Consider the following 18,363-nt stretch of genomic DNA (forward strand, 5'->3'; position numbering starts at 1 on the left):
TCTGCTGTATGAGAAATATTTTTACGTACATCATTGACTGTTATTTTCACCGGTAAATGATCGCTACTTATGCAATTCAAGACTTCGATATGACACCTGTCTATGAATGAAGTGGTAGAAAGAACAAAATCCGGTATAGTTTGGCTACTTGGACTGTTGTGTTTCGGAAGGGGATATATGTGAAGATGTAAGTGAAGTGCTATATGGTCAGCAAACTGTCTCTTTTCCCTCTCGGAGCGGCTATGGATATTGATGTCTGCCAGTATCAGTAGATGCCTGTATGATTGAAACAAACGTGTGAAATACTCGAACGGTATCACCTGTCCGGGACGTACTTAGATTGTTGCTATCGTAAGTGCTATGTTAGGTAGATAGTGGCTATAAGATGTGCAGGAAGTCGGTAAGGAAGCTGAATATGATGCTGTCGGTACGATAATTTGTTATTGATGCCAATTGCAACTCCACCTTGCGCTCGAGCATTATCTGCTGGGAAATCATAGTTGCTGGTGTTGGTACCGTGGGAATCTCGATAGCATTGATGGTTTTAAAGCCGTTTCATTCAAAGCGAACATATCAATACATTCTTCTAGTAGCAAGTATTCGAAAAGAGTTTTATGTTGTGGCAATGATCGAATGTTCATAAATAATAAAGCCAAACCCATGATGATGACGCAAGCTATTTGCTTAGACTGCAGTTTCTTTTGGAGATATGTGAAAGTGCACATAGTTCCCGGAATATGTGGCATACAGATTGATATTGAAACTGCTCGTGGCGGCAGCTATAACACGTTCGAGGATGAACTGGCGTTGAAAGGAAAAATATTCTGGAGAACAAGCGTGAAATATCGGAGGAAATTTTCAACTGTCCTGCTGTGATTGATTGATTAACATGAATTGGTGGATCAGTTGTACGCAGTGGAACTGTGAGCTCAGGATGATTTGCGGGTGGAGCTGGCTTAGCTTTACATTTGTAGCTCTATGTAGGATGTGACCCGGGCCACACAGAGCAGTGAGCAGGCTTTTGATGATTCGAACAGTCTTTAGTCTCGTGCTGTTCGGCACAGTATCCACACTTAGGAGTGTTTGGACATTGTGACGTTACATGCGAGTTATAAATCTGGCATCGTTCGCATCGAATAGGTAGGGGCGAATTGGTACGTGAGGGTTCGACTATGTGCCTTTGCTTAAAGATGTACGCTTCCTCCTGAAGAAGAGTATCAATAGATGATTTATTGGAGCTTAGCACACGAACCATGTACGTAGGTCCCATTTGATTTCTGATGCGAATGCATTTATCGACAGGGATGCCTTCAGCTGTAAGCTCTTCGAGCACTTCTGCATCAGTGATCTCAGGTAGAACACAACGGATGACAACAGATAGCATTGGATTCTTGGACGGCGCAGGTGTTTGCTTGACTTTACTAGTAACCTGCTTCATTTTCGCATTTTTTCCAAAGATTTCATAGGTACCTTTGTCGCGTAGTGTAGTTCCAAAGTTTTGATCCTCTGAACGTATAATGACACCATTCTTGATGAAGACTATCTATTTGATGCTAGCTCGGGGTAGGTACTTAACAACTTGGTTGAAAATGAGCCGTGGATTATTGTACTTCAGATCGAAATCTGTTAACAGAAATGATTAAACAGGTGCACGTTGTGCAAATTGATTGTTAGGGGTTTGGTTGTTATCGGGAGTTGCATTAGATGAACATTACATAGGTTCCTCAATTCTGGTAGACGGAGCAACATAGTTCGGTGATCTGGAGCGAAAACGCTTTTCAATGGATTCGGTGCTGCTCTCCGAAAGTTGTGTACTTCGACGCTGTTGACGGGGATCCCTCCCCTTATCGCTCGGAGGTGGCGGGTCTGGTCCCTTAACTACAGGAAGCAAGCGATGCATGGCCCCTCGGACCGTTAGTGCACTAGTGAAAATCAATAATATGTAAGGTATTTTAGGTGAAGAGCACCCTGTTCGGATAGGCACTCAGGTGGATCCAATCCCAATTACAATTGCAAACTATGATCGCGTTGTTCTGAATAGAGGTCCACAAACGCAGATGATAACAGGTTTCACCCTCCGGTACTGAAAAATACTGCCAATCCCAGTGAGAGTGTATGCGTGCTAATCTCGATTGTGCGTATGCTACACAATGTCATCGGAAGCACGTTAACACTTCCCAGCTAGGCTAGGCACAAAAGACAGCTTATGACGTATGGTACGTCAAGCTGATAAGTATGACATCACCTTCCGAGCATATCAAAAATAACTAGTTACTACCTGGGAGAACTTGCATTGGTATTTATCGTTTAATATGAGCAAAGCTTTACAAAATATCTTTGACGCTTCTGCCAAGTAATGGATAATGTTCTATGTTTTCAGTAATCGGTCATGATAATATTGTTGTAAACCTGTGAATCGTCTGACAACAGTAACACAGGCAACAGTTCTGTCATCTTATGTTTATATATGCTAAGATACAAGAATAACAGATAAAGAAAACAGATGGAAGCACAACTATCTGTGTAACTGTTATCGAACCAGGGACCCCAAGCACCGGAGGTGAACGCTCTACCACTGAGCCACCGCTCCCCGCATTCTAATATTTCGAGTTTGCAAGTAAAAACATACATAATGTTTCTCTCTAAATCTCTGTGGGGGGGCGGAGGGGTGTAAAGTGAAGGGAACATAAATCGAGTATGTAAAGTACAAATATAGCATACCACTGTTTAAAATGTAACAAGAAAGCGAAAAGAAACCTTTGTGAATTTATCAATTATTTCAAAAACAGAAAACTCCACTACTTCTTCACATATACGCCTGCCTATGTAATGAAGTAAGTACATAAAACACAAAAGTTCCAGTTCCTTATGAATATTATTATTTTACAGAAAATAAAAAAATGCTTTAATTTTAATCTGTTTAAAGCTAGGAGAAAACATTGTCTTACCCTTATTAAATTAACAAAATATGATTTTTGAGATCAAAGGTGAATTCTGAAGGAATAATACATTGAAGTTTTAGAAACATTTTGCAGAAATGAAGAATCGTTAGATTTTTACTTCATTAAACTTTTTTTTTCAGACAGTATTTATTACAAATAAATTTTGCTGCTAAACAACGATGTAGGAATAAGTGGAATATATTTTTATGAATCGGAAAATTTACATCACTGGTTGGAAGTTTCATGTTATACGTAGGTCGGCATATATCTGTATCTGAAAATAATAATATTATATAATCAATGTGTTTATTATAGTCCAAGAAATGAAATGCGGATGAAATGAATTATTAATTAAATCATTCATTATGAATTGTTATTTAAATGAATATATGTTTTATTAAGTAAAAGAAAAGAAAATATAAAGCTACAAATAAATATACATGCTGAGCTTTTTTTAACATACTTACTAAAATAGAACCACATATTTATCTTACTTCTAAATATTCCTTCTTCTGCATCAATGGCCATTCAGGTGACTTGAAAAAGAGAATTAAATATAATTAATAACATTTATATAAAACACATATATTACGATAAGTGAGTAATCTGTGAAGTGAATAGAATAGAAACGTACTATGTGCAATGAAGGAGTGGGAAATGTTGCAGACTATTTGAAGTTCTCGTAAGTGCAAATTTAAGTTACTATGAAATACCAAACCTAACATAGCCTAATCTAACTTAACTTAAACTAACATACACTAAACTAATCTAACTAACTAAAATTAGTCAATATTTAACAAAATAGTAACATTTTTGGGATAGTTTTGGAACTGGGGGCTAATACAAAGTTAACGTAACCTAACCTAACCTAACCTGAACCAACAAAAAATATAGAAAATATATCAAGAAAGTAAGAAATTTAACTCAAAAAATTCTAGCATCCAATTCCAAAAATATGCCCATTTTTTACCAAAAAGTGCTGTCCAGTCAAAAGCCGACATATGCTATTAATATACATCTTAACCTGGTGTCTTACAACTAAGCTATTGTATTGTACTTCTACTCTACATTAATACTAGAAAAAACATGCATGATAATATGTGAGTTGAATTAAACTAAAATTTTGTGGAATAATGATAGGAGTACAAAGATAAGGGATGTATTTCAATATTGAAGAATACCAAGGAAGGTAAGGTTATTTTAGAATAGCTGGCATAATTTATTCAATTCCTGAGGATAGTATAACTGAGTACTTAACTACCGATTTTACTATTGGAAGATAAATCTCATAAAATGCTATTGATCGATATTCTTGTTAACCGTTGTTCAATTAATGTTTATATTGTATATTTGAACTTTGTTGAATCAAGATCATTTGTCATAATATAAAGTAAATACATTCAGCATTGTTTCGAATACATTCCATTGAAATTTATTAGGGCTGATTAGAAATATTAAGGTCATAATTGACAGGAAAATATAGAGTGCCGTCCTGTCGGTGTGACGACGTGTTCCATCTACTGAAATCAGATCCGCACAAAGAACTTGGTGTTCCCTTTTCTATTACCCACGGGAAGGAGACTAGCGATCTATTATAATGGGCCGAACTTTAGCTCAGTTCTCTTGGGCGATAGTGATGAGCAAATGTAAGACAAGACCAAGACCACCCGGATCTTGGTCTTGGTCTTGCACTGGAACCCTTGGTCTTTGTGTTGGTCTTGGTCTTGGTCTTGCACTGGAACCCTTGGTCTTTGTGTTTGGTCTTGGTCTTGCACACCCAGTCATAGTCTTGATCTTGCTTGTAGGAGATCTTATGCTTTTCATAGATACATTTTACTCTGGATATAAGAAATAATAAACTTTACAATGCTCCATTTCAACGGAAATACAATATATGTTTCTAAATATAATATAGTTTACCTTAGTGTAAGTATGATGATAGTATACAAAATAGGCGATGACCTTTATTTTTCAATGGATGCCCACACTTCACTACTTATGAGATAAATCACAACGTTTCGTAATCTTTTTGTCTTTGACAGATCCAAAACTCCACTGGTTCCCAAACTGGGGAGGTTACCCCTGAGACGCATGCACGAAAATCAAGACGGCACAGATTACCATGAGTTGCAAAATTATTTTTACACTCTAAAGGCGTCAGATTTTCTTTCTTTTCAACTACGATTAGCTAATCTTTGTATTGAACAAACTTCCAATTGAATATTGAAATTTTGTTTTACTGATTCTAATATATATATATGGGGCAGAAATATGGACATTACATAAAAGCGATGAAAAATTTGGAGGCTTTCGAAACGTGGGCATGGAGAAAAAAGGAGAGGATTAACTGGATTGAACGGAAAACGAATGATGTATTAGAAATAGCAGCAGTAGGGGAGAAAAGAAGAATTTTATATGAAGTTAAGAAGAGAAAGAGGAACTTGTTGGAACATTGGCTAAGGAGGAACTGTATTATGAGGGAAGTGCTAGAGGGTATGGTGGAAGGAAAAAGGGGAGGGAATGAAGGACACTGTGGTTGAAGGAAGGTATTAAAACAGAAAATTGCCGCGTCAAGACGAAGAGACTAGCTGAGGACCACCGCACATCGAAGCTTCTCTGTTGTAGCAAGTGACCTGTCATTGATGGCAGAATAGTTATTATGATGATGATATTGATATGTTTAGCAATATTGGCCAAAAAGAGAGAGAAAAATTAAAATAACAATGACTATAATCTAACCTCTTAATATTTTAGAATAATTTGAGTGAAAACTGAAAACGACTCAGTTGTCTATGTCTTTTGTGTGAACTTAATTTATATAAATACTTTTGACCTATATTAGAAATACAAAATAACGATATCAAACTCCAAGTTATTTGAAATAAAAACAAAATCATTCTCATTATGAATTTATTATTTTATTGTTGTAAAATGTTATATCGCTCAATCTTCGATGTGCCATATACCTAAGGAGGCTAAAAGCTATATGGATACACAATTATTTAATGTGTAAGCATCCGGCCATTAAATCAAGCTTGGGGTCACATGCACTAAGTTTTGTCAATGTCATGAGAATATTATTTCGATATTAATTTTATGAGCACAAATTAAAAATTTCCAACGGATGCTTGAGCGTCGGTGCCAAGGTCATACCAAAGTAATCGGCACCTATGATGTATGGAATTACCAATGATCAATAGGATATATTACATTTTTTTTAGTTTTGGAAGAACACCACTAATATATTTTGAAATGAAATGAAATATCTAGTTTAACGTCCCACGGCTATGCATCGAAACTGAGGGAGACGGTGATGATATGAAATGAATGAAATGGTGGAATGAAAAAAGTAGGAGGAAACAGGAAAACCACGTGAAAACCCACACACACGGTGTTTGCCCACCAAAAAAGCTCACGGCGCAAGCTGGGATCGAACCAGAGTACCCATGCACTACAGGTGAACGTTCTACCACTGAGCCGGTACTTGTGCGAGACTCTTGCGCAAGAGTCTTGGTCTTGGTCCTGGCCTTGCAGGTATGGTCTTGGTCTTGCACCAGGGTTCCTAGTCTTGGTCTTGGTCTTGCATGCAAGACTCTTGCACAAACTGCAAGACCAAGACTCTTGCACTCATCACTAGTGGGGGAATTCTAGGTATTTCATCGCAAGATTATGTTTACAACTGAAGAGACGATCTAATTGAAAGAGTCTAGCAGCTGTTTTGTTATGTATCGTATTGCAAGGGAGGTTGAATCCAATATAACATCTAGAGACTTTATATCTGCATACAAATACCACGACAGCAGCTGGCATTACAAAATCTAAGAGAGTTCGTATGCGACGGGACAGAACAAACGGTGTCTAGCAATCAATTCTGCGTTCCAAGAACATGTATAATCTCCACTACTAACCTACTGTTGAAATCAAAAATGACAGAAGTCAACCATTTAAGGTTTCACATTTGATCGCCATAGATCCTTTTCACATGACAAATATTTTTGGATGCTGCCGCAGTGGTATGCCCCGAGTTGGAACTTATACAGTAAACAATTCATATATCAGGCGTTGTTGAGTACTTATCGTCACTATCACTAAGAACTAACTGAAAATATCGACGGAGTTGTGGACTTGATGTTAAATTATTCTCTTGCCACACTATCTCTTGGGTCTATCTAACATCGTACTTAAAGTCGATCACAAATACATGCTCCTGGTGTTTGGCTTGTGGAAATATTGCACAACTTATGACTGATCTTTTCTTTGTATATGTGAATATCGGAGATATTGGAGAAAACGAGTAAGTTACCATACTTCAGACTATTTAAGGATGACTATGCTGCAAGGATGGGGGCTTGGGAAAAGGGACAAGGGAGGCCAATTGCCCCTCCTGGATTTTGAAAGGAATTCAGTTCTTCGAAATACATTTCAGAACATATTAGATTTCCCTACTCTCTCACTAAACTATTTGATACATTTATTGTAATTAATGAAATTATTCAATGTGTATCAATTATAATTGTGTTACGTTACGTACAACGTACATCAGTGTGTATATTGGCTACTAGCCTTTTTGTGTCGGTCTTTTGCCACCTCGTAAAAACTTCTGCGGGCATTTCTGGCTATAAGCTTCCATTTTACTCCCCAACCAATGACAGCCAAGAGCTCTCGCTGTTTTCATGTTTCTATTTAACGTCCTGCAGCGTGAAATACTTAGAAAAAGATTTACCTTTTATTAATTAAAAAATGTCAACAACTACGTAAGCAATCAGAATTGAATGAGCAGTAGATAATCACTCCTGTATTATTTATCAATCAAACGTGTTCAGCAAGCTTATCCTGCACATGTTACCAAGTTGCAAACATCCAGTAATACACAAAACAAAAAGTTAAACATTTCATTTGTATAACTAAAATATTTATTAATTTAACAAACATCACTCTAATATCTGCAATGTATTCTTTTAGTAGTAGTTTAGTTATTATAATGTACATATATTTATTAATACACATATGTAAGTATTGATATGTGAAATTATAAACATGACTATTCAAAAACCATATAGAACAAATATAGACTATCATCAGAGACGGGAAGAATTTCAATAAGAATTTTTAAAAAATATCCTTCTTCAAATGCCATATTTCACTAAATAGATTGATGATAAAGATATACCGTTTCTTAGGCAAATTAAAGAGACAGTAAAGATTAACAAAATCAATTTGCTGTGTTGAGTGTAAAAAAATAAATCATGGAATATTTTTTCTTATACAAATGTTTAAATGTGAAATTCTGTTGAGCCTTCGTGGTACAGTTTATCGCCATAGGTAAATATGCTGGACGTCATAAATTAAGCAACAAGGACAAAATATGCAATAAAAAGAAATGACGGGGAGTGGTGGTGGTGAAATGCAGAGATAATGGATGTCATAATACAACGAGCATTGACGAATGATCGAGGAAAGTTTGTGTGGAATAACTCAGGATTGTGCTGCCCTCACACGACTTCGTAAAGTACTAGGTACGGGCGAGGACTACATGAGCTCCCGGAATTGTTCAGTGATAGTGTGTGTAGAGTGCAGAGGCAAGGCTAGTGGAGTGAAACAGGCGAATATAACAACGAGGCATAATTTGTCTGATCAATTATGCTGGCGTGCCATCGTTAGATTGGAAGCAGAACATCTTCAGGCCGACGTGGCCCGGTGGCTCAATGTCTATCGAGTAGTGTGGCCAGCAGATTATGGAACAAGTTCCACAGAACGCAAAATGCTTCAAGAAGTTACAGTGGTGATCGACCGTGTATGACATCAGCCAGGGATGATCGATATATCCATTTGACAAGTCGAAGAAACAGATCTGTAAGAGCAACTCAAGTGCGTGTGGAGACTATTGCTGCCATTGGACATCCTCTATCAATGAGTACAGTACGCATGCGACTTCACGAAGGTAGGTTGTATGCCAGAAAACCAGTGGTGTGTGTGTGTACCCCTTACCCGGTGTCACAAGAGGCAGCGATTAAATTGGACAAGAGCACATGTGAATTGGACCCAGGAGCAATGGCAGTCAGTTCTTTACTGATGAGTTTAGATTTTCTCTGGACAGTGATTTGCGACGGAGATTGGTCTAGCAAGAAACAGGAACCCGTTACCATCCATCCAATATTCTTGAAAGGGATAGATATATTGCTGCAGGTATGCTTATGTGGGGTGGCATCTCGCTTGGAGGACGTACTGATCTGTGTTCTCCCGCGTGGCACATGACAGCTCAGCGTTACAGATTGATGCTCTGGATCTTCATGTTGTACCCTCGGCACGTGCTAGAGGTCAGGGGTTTATTTTAAAGGACGATAATACTCGTCCCCATAGAGAACAACTGGCCTATCAGTACTTTCAGTAACACCATACTCAACGAATGGGTGGCCATCGAGATCCCGGACCTTAACCTGATCGAATATACATGGGATGCTCTAGGATGACGCATTGTAATCGTTGTAGCCCCTCCACGAACTCTGCAAGATCTTCAACGAACTCTTCGTCAACAATGGATTCAGATATCAAATGAGCTAGTACAAACACTTATTACCATGAGATGACGTTGTGAAACCTGTATTACTATGCTCGGTGAGCATATCCCTTATTAGTGTTAGCAAACTATCCTTTTGGGACTTCAGTTTTTCCGAGTTTCAGTGCCACATACATCCAGCATTATTTTTTTTTACCACGAGTGTACTTTCATTTGGTAGTTATCCTTGCTGTATGGCGTAAAATAGGTGCTTCTTTAATTTCAATAACAGTTTATTCACTAGCATGTGTTTCCTTTCTTTATACACCTGAGTATCAATTTGTTGCTTAATTTATGACGGCAAGTGTATCATGTTTCACATGAAATTTGTATAAAGACGTTATTTACTTTTTTTTAATGAATGCAGAGGTGACATTTGTATCATTTAAGAGGTGTGGGGAGAAAATTGCCTTCCCCTAACTGAGTTTGAGGCGTGCATATTTTAATCAAAATATAATTCTACTAATAGAAAATGAAACTACATATGTTGATGAGGAATCTAGCTCTACCCCCGACAAAACCTAAATTGCCATTAGTGAATCAATGCCATTAACATATAATCATAGATAAACGTAAAATATAATTGTGGTTATTTGTACCGTAGCTTGATTTCAGACTTTGCAGGGGCAAGAGGGAGAAGATCCTCTGATATACCTTACACTTGGTATTATTATCCTATTCATTAAAATATGTAGAAAACTCAAACTCAGGGTGCTACTTTCCCACTGAAGCCCCAAATGATTCTTGATTTGTAGTAAAAACAATATGGTGGCACTCCCACATGTAGATTGGGGGCACGGTGGCTGAGTGGTAGAACATTTACCTCTGGTGTGTTGGGTCCTTGGTTCAATCCCCACCCAAGTAAGTTTGTGGTGGACGGCATCGTGTCCATGGCTTTTCTCGGGATACTCCCGTTTCCTCCCACATCATTATTAAACCAATTCTTCCATCATCATTCACTTGCCTTAATCATCGTCTCCTGTAGCCTTAATTTCATAATCTTGGAACCCGGAACGGTTAAACGGAAATATTTTATTTGATTTTTCCCCACCTTTTGATATAAACGCCTGTGGTCTAGCTAATCTTTCTAGTTAGTCGTGTAGAAGAATCGGTATTCAATCTTCGTAGGGCTCATGACGATTTGATCGCACGTAAAACTGCAGTCCGTATCTCATATATGTTGAAAAGGGATATTAATTTCAAAGCAACTGATTAACCACCTTTCGTATATATATAAAAAAAGAACAAAGTGAAATGAAGAGAGGTGCATAGATGAGACGACAGATATACGAGTACAAAAGATTTTTATGTATATAATACTTGTGTAATATTTAGTACACCCTAAGTTACATTTGGTACATTCATTATAATGAAAAATATAACAGTAAAAAAAGAGGAATGACTTATTATTGTACGTTGCATACATATGGTTGACAAAAAGACAAAAAGCACGAGAAAAGAGAGTTTACATGTCTGTCTGTATTCGTAAAGCCCTAGAAATCTGATGTGCGTTTGTCCTCTTGAAAGAAAAGCTGACAAACAAACCAAAAAACAGAAAGGAAAAAAAACGGCTGGAACATGCAGGAGGAAACAAAAAAAAAAAAAGCCGGGACCTGTCTGTCGACTTCAATCTTTCACCCAAACGTGACAACTGTGCTGCCACCTCTGTTTGGCGTTGATGTTCATCCTCCACTGTTTTCCAAAATAGAAAAAGAAATAGAAAAAAAAAGCTCCAGCCCAGTGGTCCTGGGAAGTTTATGAATTATTAAACGAATGCAAACAAAAGACAAACACACGGCCAGCACAGACTGAATTTGGTTTTCTACATAAAGTTTCCCGTTGTGTGTGGATGTGTGTGGGTAGATATATCAGAGAGAGGGAGAGAGAGAGAGAGAAAGAGAGAGAGAGAGGAGTGAATATTACATGAACGAGGTGACTTCTTCTACCACATCTTAACAACCTTGTAAAAGTTCTAATAAACCAAAAACCACGTGACGACGTCTAGGAAGGGCGAGCTAAACGATAGATATATAGAAAGAGTGATGATGATATAAAATACGCTATGGATAATTAAGTGTTCATTAGACCGAGTGTAATATCTAAAATTATTAAAAGTACGTAAAATTTATTGAAGCATATTTTAAAGTTTCCAATAGGTGAAAATGATTAATGTATCCTTTTCAAACGGTGTGTCAGAGAAAGTCGTGATACTACAAAGTATAATGAACGCTTTATTTCAATACAGGTAACTCATGCGGAATTGGGTGGCGTGGCAACCACGGATAATCCGAAAAACGTAGCAATTTTCGTAGGTAATGTTGCTTTATGATGAAAAAATACGAAGTATTTTGCCATTCGTCAAGCATAAATGAAACACACAATAAGAAATTAGTTATTTTACATATGCCGTATGATTTTAAAATGACATAAGTTGTTGCACTCAAGCCTTCGACCTAGGCTTGTGACATCAATTTACTGTTAGTGTAATAAAAAGGTATTAGGAGTGGATAGAAGGATTTTGTGATTGATTTATTGCCATTAATACCTAAGAATGCAATGAGAGATGAGGTAATGATACCAATGAAGTGCTGAGGCGAGGGTGTTAATCTTCTGCTCTGGGGCTACTCGTGGCGGGTTGAGACAGTGGGAGCTCTGTTAATGAGAATAAAGGAGTGGAAGAGGAAGCTTACCTTTGAACGACGTATCCGATTAATTTGAAGACATGGACGTTTTGAGTTTCTGACGATATGACCACTTGGCGAAGTATTCTGCTCCCGTTAGAAGGAAATCTAGTAAACTAAAATGAAATTACTTTCTCTCTTAGATATTTTTTTTTTTTGTTATTTACGTTATACGTGTGTGTGTGAAGATACGTTATTACAACAGCCAAATGTGTTAACGTCGCTTACTATGGTAAGCACTTCAATATACTGTTATTCTCTTTCAAAATAAATAAACTTTTACGACATTGCATGGTTGTGAAACGCAATAGTAATTTAAAAGTCTCGCAAACGCCAAGTAATTGCGGTGTGTGTGCAGCAATGTTTTCTCAACCGAATTTTCACAGTCGAAGGTGCTGAAAAGCTTTTAGCCGTTAAGCTCATCTTCACGCTCCGCAAAGATTTATTCGGCTTTAACGTTATTTGGTTTATTCTAGCTGTATATTTCGTGTGAAACCCACCTCTGATTATTACCTCTAAATCTTTCATTATACATTACAACTAAATGCATACACGTATACAGAGAAAGGAAAACGGATATTTATTAAAGAAATGGAAGTCCTTGGGTTCTTTGCCAATTGTTTGCACACTTTAAATCTACAAGTGAGCTTCCACTAGCTGCTGGTCGTTTCCCGATTTATTGGTGAACGTTGTAGGATTATTTAGAGCATTGAGTTTTCCTAGTAAAAATAAGACAAAAACAATTCATCGTTAATGTATATGGATATATAAGTGCATAACTACGTTTTGTTACAGTTTCAAGTTCATTTCAGGCATCTCGTGATCTGAATTAAAAACATATCATGTATAACTTCGTGAAGTATATTGAATCAAATATCGTACGTGTTTTATCTCGACTGTGATTTTTAAATAATTTATTTGACTATTCCTAAAGTCAATATTGGTTATATCAAAGAAATTAATTTCGATTTGTTCCATTAATTGATGAAAGTAATGAAAGAGAAACAAATACAAGGAAAGTAAAACGAAAGCGGAAAGTCTTTAAAGGCATCCAATGGTCAATAGAAAACTGTCTCGACTGTGAATGGTTGATTTCAGTGTCTGCTAATTAAGGTGCTTTTAAGAGGTATTATCAGTGGCGGATCTAGCCAACGGGCCAAAGGGCCTAGGTTCTCCAGTTTTTTGAACGAGAAAAATAATTTAAGCTACTATTTATATTTTTTGGACGTTTATAGCAGGCTCGTATCGACGGAAGGTCTAGGGGGGCGGGCTCCCCTAAATATTTACTGACACCCCTAAACTTTTCACGGTAGGCTTGCAAATGAACTAAAATATGGCGATGAACTATAATATGTTTGGATCGGGCGCCCTTTACATTTTTGGGCTGGCTACTGACCTGATTTATAGTAAACTCGTGATATACCTATCATAGTCTGCGTTCTGGCTGCCCGCAGTTTTTTTTAATTCTCTGTCACTGAGTATTATTAAGGTTTGATGACGAAAATAAGTCTAAAACGAGGGATATACCTATTAATAGATCTCATTAAACTTAATAATATGATATTCATGACTATAGAACGTGATACGTAGTTTTCGAAAAAAATCCAGAAAATCAAATTTTTTGTAAACATAAATATTGATTCTGCAAGAGAACCATGTCAACTTATTGACCTGAAACTGATACTGAAATATACTAATATTTAGCTCTTCATTATGTCTCACTAGTAAAAAGATAACAGTACATGGTAGCCTATGGTTAATGACCTATAGCTGAAAATGGTGATTGATCTCTCAAACGTTAATTTTTTGTTTAATTGAAATAATGTACAAGTTTTATATACTTTCAACTATTGATAGATGACATGGAACTCAACCAAATTTCAAGCTTTAGGGTAAATTTCCACGCATTGATTTCGAGAAAATAAAAGAGAACTACTTTTTATGGAGCTAAAACCTATACTGTTTGTTTCCAATACATAAAGTGGTAGTTTTTAGTCTGCTGGAAAAGCTTGAGCGTTTATTTATTTATGTATTTAATGTATATGTAAAATAGAAAATTACGCTGATCTTTTGTTTTTGTCGTCTCCTAACGATGACACACATATTCCTAATAATAACACAGATAACATTTTACCAGATGTTACAAACATTTGCCCACATACTACTTGTAAAGACTGTAGTGTTAAAGAGCAAGAGACTAACTAAAAATTTGCAGCACAAATAATTACGTATTAGTACAATACTATATAAATGTAAGAGGGAGTATCAAATATTTCGTGCGATCACCTAGATGAATTACACTCTGGAGAACTCTGATACCATGATGGTGTTAGCCCTTCTCTACGTAACCATTTTGCCTAGAGACATATTTTTGCCTGTGGTCTTCACTTTCAATAAGCCGCTTTGTAAAAGTCTGCAATTTGGCTTTGAAACCACAATTCTGGGAAGAGAAAGATGTCACTAGTGAGTTTGGGGTATAGCGGTATGGCAATATTTCGTATCCTATTTTACTCTTTTCATCATGGATGCAGGGTGGAATAGGCTGGTACATTGTCTGCCAACAGCTGCACCCCTTTTGTGACCAATGCAGGACATTTAAGTTAATCACGTAACTTTCTCAGGAGATGAAAATAATAGTAATAGTTTGTCACTGTGGTAGGTAATCTGTCATGATGACCCTTTCACACTCCCCAAAAACGGGAAGCATCACCTTGGCGGCAGACTTCTACACTCGTGCCGTTTTTAAGATCGGGATGGAGGGGTGTTTCCATTGTTTCCTCATTTCCTTTGGTTCTAGGTCAAAAAGATAAACCCAACTTTCACTCATTGTCACTCATCTGCAGAAAAAGAAACTCGTCATCCATCTCACAGCGAAGCAACATTTTTCTTGCAACGTCCATGCGATTTCTCTTCTGGAACGGTGTGAGCAGTCGTGGTACCCACCGTACTGCTACTTTATAAAGATACAGCTAGTTATGAATGATATTCCAGACAGACCTAAAACTCCTACTTATTGCCCACATAAGACTTTCAGTAGTTATCCTCCTGTCTTCTATTATGACCTTCTCAACTTTCTCCGTGAAGATGGCATCATCAGTAAAAGATGGTCTTCCAGATCTAAAAGCGGTAGTCATGTGTCCAATTTGGAATTACAGTTTCCACTTGGATACCATCTCATAGGATGGGCGTTCATCTCCATAGAATTCTTTCATCTCTTCGTGGATCTGCTTAGATTTCCCCTGAAGATGGAGAAACTTAATGGTGTTCCCTGCCCCAAACTTGTCAATAATCACACCTTCAGTGCTGCAAAAAAGAAAGAAATAGTTGTTCTAACGAGTTCAGAATTTGGATGGTCAACATACTAGGGCCTAACTATAAAGTGCATGTCCAAGGGAGTTCGTACTTTGTCGCTCCTAGGTTATTACATGAACTTGTTGATAGCCTCCCATGATATTCGTTATCAATCTCTAAGTACCAATTTTTGTCCATTATATTCAACGAGTCAATTAAATATTTGCTCACTATTGAGTTGTGACGGTTCACCATGAAGATACAATATTTATATTCATTTTATTTCTTCCATCAACGAAGTGGAAAATTCCAAGTTCGTGCAACTGAATAACATGTTCATATTCTATGATTATGATTTTAAAATATCACCACAAATTTCATAACTTTATTTGAAACCGCTAAAAGGACACATGTATTAGTCATTCTAAAAATCCCTTACTCTTTCACAGATTGGTGCTTTCCTCTTCAATCGATGGCACTCAGCCAGGAAAACTGGAATTCAGAAAGAACAGCAGTGACTGACAAAACAAAAACATTGATGGCATAATTGATGGCTTTCAGGATACTGGGCCTACTCGTTTTTCCATGAACACCCTTACACTGCCAATATTCCCCTTCCATCCTTTGTTTTAGTACTCCTCTTTGATATTTTTCTGATTGTAAAAGCCTGCTCCTGCTTCATGTCTTTTCCAATTGGAAATAACTGCTAACCTCTCTTAAATGTTTAACCACGCTTTCCGATTTGTAATCTCGTAACAATAACAAGAATGAAAATACGCGTTTTTTTTCTTATAGAGGGTCGACAATTAAATTAAGTATGACCAAAATATCAAAAGAAACTTAGAAAGCAATGTTCTACTTGGACAATTTTAATATATATTCATAACCTAAAATAAGAGTGATATTGGTTTTGTCCTTCTTACTACAGACTAACAGGTGTCTGTTGTGCACACGATAGGCAACCTGGAATGCACCAAAGTTGTTTGGGTTGTCTAACTCCAGCGTTCTTCAATGTTATTTCCTGTTATTTTGGGCCTTCCTCCTCCGACTGTAGGATACGTAATTAAACTTTTAAATAGCCTACGTCCTCTTGTTGATTCTGGCTAGAGGCGATAGTGCAGTGTTTACCTCAGTTACTGAGTGAGCGGCATGGGACAACGGAGCGGAGAGTGTCACTCCTCAGTGTATCCACCGGTTTTTTTAAAGTTGCAGTTTAAGTATTACAAGTAGTCTAACTGTTTGCGCTGAAGAAAGAACGCCGCCAAAATTACACAGCATAGTTGCTATTGTATATATTAATGATTTACCATTCTTGCAGTAATGGAGACGTATTGTTGATAGTAATATGTGCAATGAAAATTTCAAATGCAAGAACAATCGACAAGTCACTGGGCTTCTATCGTACTTTAAGCAGATTGTATATAGTCCAGTCCCTGTCCATAAGACCCGTAGGAATTTTGAGGTGGACTAAGTTTCTCTTCAGATCCAAGTAAGACACTTCTCAGTGATGGAAAAAATCTTGGGTGATCATCTGGCAACCCGGGCATAAGTTGGCAAATTGGAAATTCAATATGGCGGCCATGCGAAAATGCCATATTTACCTAAAACACGAATATCTCATCATTAAATGAAGCTAGAAACTTCATTATTGTACCGAATTCAAGATAATGAACACTGTAATCAAGAAACATTCGTAACATCGAAACATAGTGCCGCCAGTTTTAAATATGGCGGCAGGTTTTTCGAAATTTCGATTTTTTTCGTACATTATTATCATTTATTCGAAGATAACTACAAAACTATAAAAGATACCGTAAACATACCTGAAATAAAGGGGATAGAGCATAACGAGAGCTTTCCAACGGCACCAATATCTTCTCTCTATCTTTAAATTTGACGAAGTTATTGAAATTTTAGTAGCTCAAGGTGTTTGGCTTCAGATTAAGTTAAGAAAGGTTAAGCGCTAAAGCAAAACTATCCATGATTTTTCTGCACAATTTTTAATGCTGACAAATTACTCTAAGATCTTACAGTGAGATTTCTAGGTAAAAGTGCAAATGGTTAATAATAATAATAATAATAATAATAATAATAATAATAATAATAATAATAATAATAATAATAATAATAATAATAATAATAATAATAATAATAAATCGTGGTTGCTAAAATAATAATTCAACAATTTCAGTAGAAAAAAGCAATATAATTAAAAGTGATACGAAGTTAGTACACTAATACAAATAATAATAAAAGCACCATACTTATAATATAACAAAGCTTTATGAAATTACTTGGTTTTGGTTTTCTTACAATCCTGTGATGAAATATTTTGATCGGTCTTGTTGAGGGCAACTAATTAAATGTTATTAATAAGTTCGTTGCATATTTTGTCTACATGGATTGAGGAGTTCGTAACGTTACCGATTATTACAAATCATTTTGCACTTACAGAAGGTCGTACAACTAACAATTTTTTTAGGCATTTGCATCGTCTTGTAGAACAGCTCTTGCAAGTACATGTTCGAATAACATCTTCTGGTAGCTCATTAATGCTAGTATCCGGCGTGAGCGATGAATTATCTGCATTGTATGTCCATCCAAAATCCGGTGGATCTAATGGTTCTTCTGCGCCTAACACTTTAGAATACGAATATACCATGTAAAAGGATCTTTTCAGGTGACCCTGTAATGACGAACTGGTGCAAGGTAATTCCTGTAAGCTATGAAGACTACTTTGATTCATAATTTCAAATCGGAGAGTATCAAATGTCTTAGATCTTGAGCCTGATTTTACAACCCTGACCAAATATTCTTCAGGAAGTTCCAAGCACTCAGCACTTGGAGGAAGACTTTGTCCAAGTTTGCACAGATACTTTTCCGATTCTGTCTT

This window comes from Thermobia domestica, chromosome 8, assembly GCF_964235325.1.
Source record: "Thermobia domestica chromosome 8, izTheDome1.hap1.1, whole genome shotgun sequence".
In the NCBI taxonomy this organism is placed as follows: Eukaryota; Metazoa; Arthropoda; class Insecta; order Zygentoma; family Lepismatidae; genus Thermobia; species Thermobia domestica.